Below are 5127 nucleotides of genomic sequence, written 5' to 3'. Positions count from 1 at the left end.
GCTCACCTGAACAGCGCCACGCCCACCGTGACCACGCCCAGCCTGCAGCTGGCTCACCTGAACAGCGCCACGCCCACCGTGACCACCCCAGCCTGGGCTGTCTCTGTGCTGCCCACCGCTGCACCCTCAGTTCTTACTCATGCCGCTTGGCAGCTTGTCCGTGATTGAAAGAAATGATTCAGGCTGAAGTTACTGTTGTCTGCACAGCTTCTAAAGGCCTCCAACATGCTCAGGCAGGAAGGGGCTGTCGGCACATCCTGCTTTGGGCTAAATACATTCACCATACATACATAAAGGCAACCCTAGTGGCCCACGCAGGACCGGAAAGTGAAAGATTATAGGAAATAAAAGGAATATATGATGATAGTAATACTACAAACTTTTCAAACATGTTGGTGGCACAAAAAGTACTCTATTGTTCATCCTTTATTGTGAACTGCAGTAGCACATTCTGCTAGATGCCAGAAGAGGTAGCTACAGAGAGAAACGGATATATATACATACTGTATATACTGTATATACCTAAAATTAGGCATTATTAGCAAAATATTTAATACCAAATTGATAGGAGAAATTGTTTAGTGGGGTGGCAGAGGGGGGTGCTCACTTCTCTAGACTTAGAGCTTGTCACTGGCCCCTGCTTAAAGATTTTCTAAGTTTTTAATGCATCTAAGCCAATAATCCTCAACCTTTTTGTCTTTAGACCATTTGGGTGAGATAAAGGCCATATGGGCAGAGAATTACACAGTTTTGCTCTGAAATCTCTTTGTGGAGCCCACTCTTCATATATTCCTGTTTTCCTGCCTTCCTGCAGCTCCTTCCTTCGGTGGGACCTGCCCTCTTCCTGCCAAATCCGTTCTGAGGAAAGGACCTAAAACTGAGCCAGTTGCTTCTCTGCTGTGCTCATCTAATATTCTCTATTGTTCATTTACCACATTGTTTCATAATAATCCATTTATCTCATTCTCCTCCATGTGACTACAAGAATTTTAAAGGTAAGGGCCAAGCCTCATTCATTTTTGTAACACCAATGCTTGGTATAGACTTGATATACCATATGTAGTCAATAAATGCTTGCTGACAGAATGAATGCGAGCAATTCATTGTACTAAACTAAAATTAACTGAGAGCTTCCCCTCCCCCTACATCCTGGGTATTTGATTATTAACCAGAATCAAAGTCATAAACTAAATGAGTTGAACTCTGAAAGTAGAATTCCCGGTATCCATGGAGCAAGCGGAGGGCAAGTCATAGGAGGGGGTGTGGGCCGGATGCCTCTTAAAAATGACATTATCCAGCTGTAGTGGGGAAGATGAGGGTTTGGGGGTCATAGTCAAAAATGTGCAAAATGACTCTACGACTCTTTGCTTGAGAAATCCTGAGCAAAGTGCTTAATCTCTCTAGAGTCAGAGTCTTCATCTATAAAATGAGATCTATAGAGAGAGATAGAGAGAGAGAGCAATATGAAGAGACATATAAAGTATCTGGCACATAGCATGTGCTTCCTAATGTTGCCAATCACCACTTTGCCTATTTATCAGGAAGACCCCAGGAATAATCACAGTGGCCAAAGGCTGAAGCATGATATTGACACCTAATTCACCACAATTACTTATGGAACACCTACTGCATGCTTGTTATTGGGGACTTGCACTTAAATGGTAAGCTTGTCTATTCTCCCTTTTGATGTTTTAATTCCCTCTACAACACTTCTGTTCGGTGCTTGCCCAGCCGGGGCAGAAACATTTCCAGGAACAGGAATTCAGCGACACCCAAGGAAGCCCAAATCTAATGTTTTTGGATGATTCTGACAGGTTGAAAGTAAAGTCACCATTCAATTAGGGATATAAGACATGCTTCCTCTCCCCAAAGAGCTTGCAAATAGTACAGTAAGAAGATGAGAAACAAAAATATTAAAGAACCTGGCAGCATGTAATAAGGGACATAAGAGACATGCAAAGGAAAAAAGTTCAGAGACAAGTGTGACCCTTTCAGTCTGGGGGTAACTGGGGAAGGATCCTGGAGGTGGTGTCATGAGACATGAGGAGACCATTCAGGCCTGGGGACAAAGCATGAACAAAGGTCCATGGCTGGGATGATAAAAGGTTAAAGAGAGCATTTTTGTCAAAAATTTTCACTTGTCAAAGTGTCTCAGGAGATAAGACTACATACCTGAGTGTTCTCACCTTCTCATTGAACCCAAGTAAGGTGAGGATGCACAAGTTTCAAGCGTAACATCAATACAAGACAAACTATCGAGGCCAAATAGTGACTCCCATTCAGTGGTAAGAATATGAAAACTGTGATTCTATGCGACCGAGAAGAACCATTTCCCAGTAATATTTTTTCTCCTTCATGGCCATAATTTTAAGTTCTTTAAAATCCCACCTAAAAAGACTGGAAAAGAGAAAAGTGGGAGGGGGTGGAGTTATACAAGTACTTCACATTATAAAGGTCACACATTTTCAAACTAGTTTCTGGAGAACATGATTAACTTCAGGAGAGAATGGCTTCAAGAATTTCTTCTGCATCCCCGACATGGGTTTCCCCTCTGCCTCCCTACTTCGATTGCTCATTTCTGTGATTGATTAAATAAGCACTTGCTCAACGTGTCAGACCCTGAGCAAGACTCTGGAACAGGTAGATACCAAGAATAAGAAGACCTAGTTATGGATCTCAAGGAGACTACAGTTTAGCTTTAAATATCCATGAGTCCGGTATCTACAATAACTGTTACAGTGTCAAAAACACATATCCTGAAGGAAATGCTTGAAAATGTTGTCAGTTATGTTAACATGTGGACTTAGAGGCAAGAGACTTATAAGAAAATGGTTCTATTCATACTAATAACTCAGAGAGCAGCAATATCAAAATAACTATGTGTTATTTTTATCATGTGTAATCTTTCATCTCCTGCCTTGTGAAAAGCCTTTCATGTGGCCTCGTGAAAAGCCAACTCTTGAACTCTTTTGATCTTCCTTCCTCTTGATGAAGTTTGAGCCTGTAGGAAGCACATACAAAACCAGATTTTACAGTTTTCTATATATTATACAATTCTCTTATTACATACACTGTCGATTGCCTCTTCCAGCTAAAATCTAAGCAGAGGAGTGTGAGGGTTCTGTTTTATTCATTGATATATCCCAAGAACTTAGAACAGAATCTGGCACATAGTAGGTGTAGAATGAATGAACGGGAGATAACCCTACCTGAAAATGAGGCAGATTACATAAAATTTTGTTAATTCCAATAGTGATGAATTCAACCCATAAATTTAAAATTGGTTTGACGTTTCTTTAATACCAGCTACCTTTCCTACAATTCTCTTTATCGATACTAAAAATCACTCCATCTGCTTCATCCCAAACACTTAACATTTGTGAAATAAATGTTTCTCCAAAATATATTTAGTGGGAAATTATATACCTATTTGTAGGAAAAAGCATTTGCTCCATAATTTCAAAAATAATCTATAATGTTCTCCCCTCTCTTTTACTAGCCACAAAAGCCATTTCATTGACCACATATTAAAAAGAGTAGATGTTTTAGAGGGGAGACATATAGCTTGAAGAATGCATAATTCATTTGTTCATTATACAATTTTATGAAACAATAATTTCCTCTAGTACAACAAAGTAATCATTGGCCCAAATATTTGATAACCTAGGAGACTGTTTTGTTGGTGCTTTTTCTTACCCATAGGTTGAAACTTTGCAAACGTTATAACTTGATTACTCAGCATTCTGGCTGAGGGGTGACTTGACACACCCAGCCACTCCCAGGAGCAAATGAAAGGAGCTTTGTTACAGCGTGCTTAGGACCTCTCCTCTCTTTCTCCCTCTCTCCCTCTCCCTTCCTCTCTCCTTCCCTCCCGCCTTCCTCTCCCTGACCGTCCCTCCGTCCCTCCGTCTTTCCTTTCCTAAGAAGTTTCAGCCACAATTCCTGAGGCTTTTCCCCAGATATCTACAAATCATCAAGTGTTCTTTCCCCCCACTGATTCACGTGGCAGCTCTCCTTTACGATAGTGGAATGATGCTAGCCTTGCACATTGCCAGCGATTCACAGGAAGTTCATGATAAAGCCTCCCACCTAGTCACGGAGGACTATGATCTCCTTTTCACAGGTGGAGAAACTGAGTCAGGAAAGATAAAGTGACTTTACCTTGGAGCTTCTGACTGACACAGGAAAAAAATGTTTAAAAAGCCCCAGATTTATAATCCTTTACTCCATTGTGAGAATCCAACAGTTTCATGCTTTTCATCTTATCAACTTCTAGTGTTGACTACGGTTTAGCTTTAAATTTCCCAGAGTCTGATATGTACAATAATTGTTATAGTGGAAAAAATACACATCCTGAAGGAAATGCCTAAAAAGAACATGTGGTCAGTTATGTTAAGTAGTGAAGAAATCTTATATCAAATAATAAGCTTCTGTGAAATTTTCTAAAGGAAAAAAAAAGACAACAGTGAAAAATAGAAGAGTTAAAGCTGGACCCCAGAGTTAAGCTACAGACAACCAGACAAGGAAAGTGCCTTTAAAATGCTTAATACCATGTGTAAAGTCATAGCTGAGCAGAAAATTCAAAAACAAATCACTAGATTTAGTTGATGAATGTAGAAAAGAGTGAAGTGACAGTGTAGGAAAGAGAATTCCTCTTGGAGTCAATTCTGATCCACATTTAGTATTAACCCTTAGTGAGAAACTGAACTTCTCTGGGTCTCAGACTTCCCCATTTTAAGCAAGAGTAGAGGGGAGAAGAGTTGAACAGGTTGTCCTTGTGTTCCTTTCAGATGTAAAGGTCAGAGAGTAAAATCCTGATTTTACCTTATCAAATAAAGCTTAATTACTCTTAAAAATTAATAGTATGGAATGCATTTGAATGTGACAAAAAAGTGAAATAAAAATTAAATATATTACTTAGTTCATCAATGACTGAATTTTAATTATGAAATAGAGCTATGTGATTCAGTTATTCAAATATTTGTATCTATAAAAGATTTTATAGTTTTCACATATAATTCTCATAAGACAAAAGGAACAAATATAAGAATCAAAATACAACCTTTCCAAAATATTCAGTAGAAATAAGAATTTCAATACAGCTGGTAAGAATGTAAATTGGTCCTC

Source organism: Propithecus coquereli, unplaced genomic scaffold, assembly GCF_000956105.1.
Source record: "Propithecus coquereli isolate 6110/MARCELLA unplaced genomic scaffold, Pcoq_1.0 Scaffold229, whole genome shotgun sequence".
Lineage (NCBI taxonomy): Eukaryota > Metazoa > Chordata > Mammalia > Primates > Indriidae > Propithecus > Propithecus coquereli.
This window is presented reverse-complemented; position numbering follows the sequence as displayed.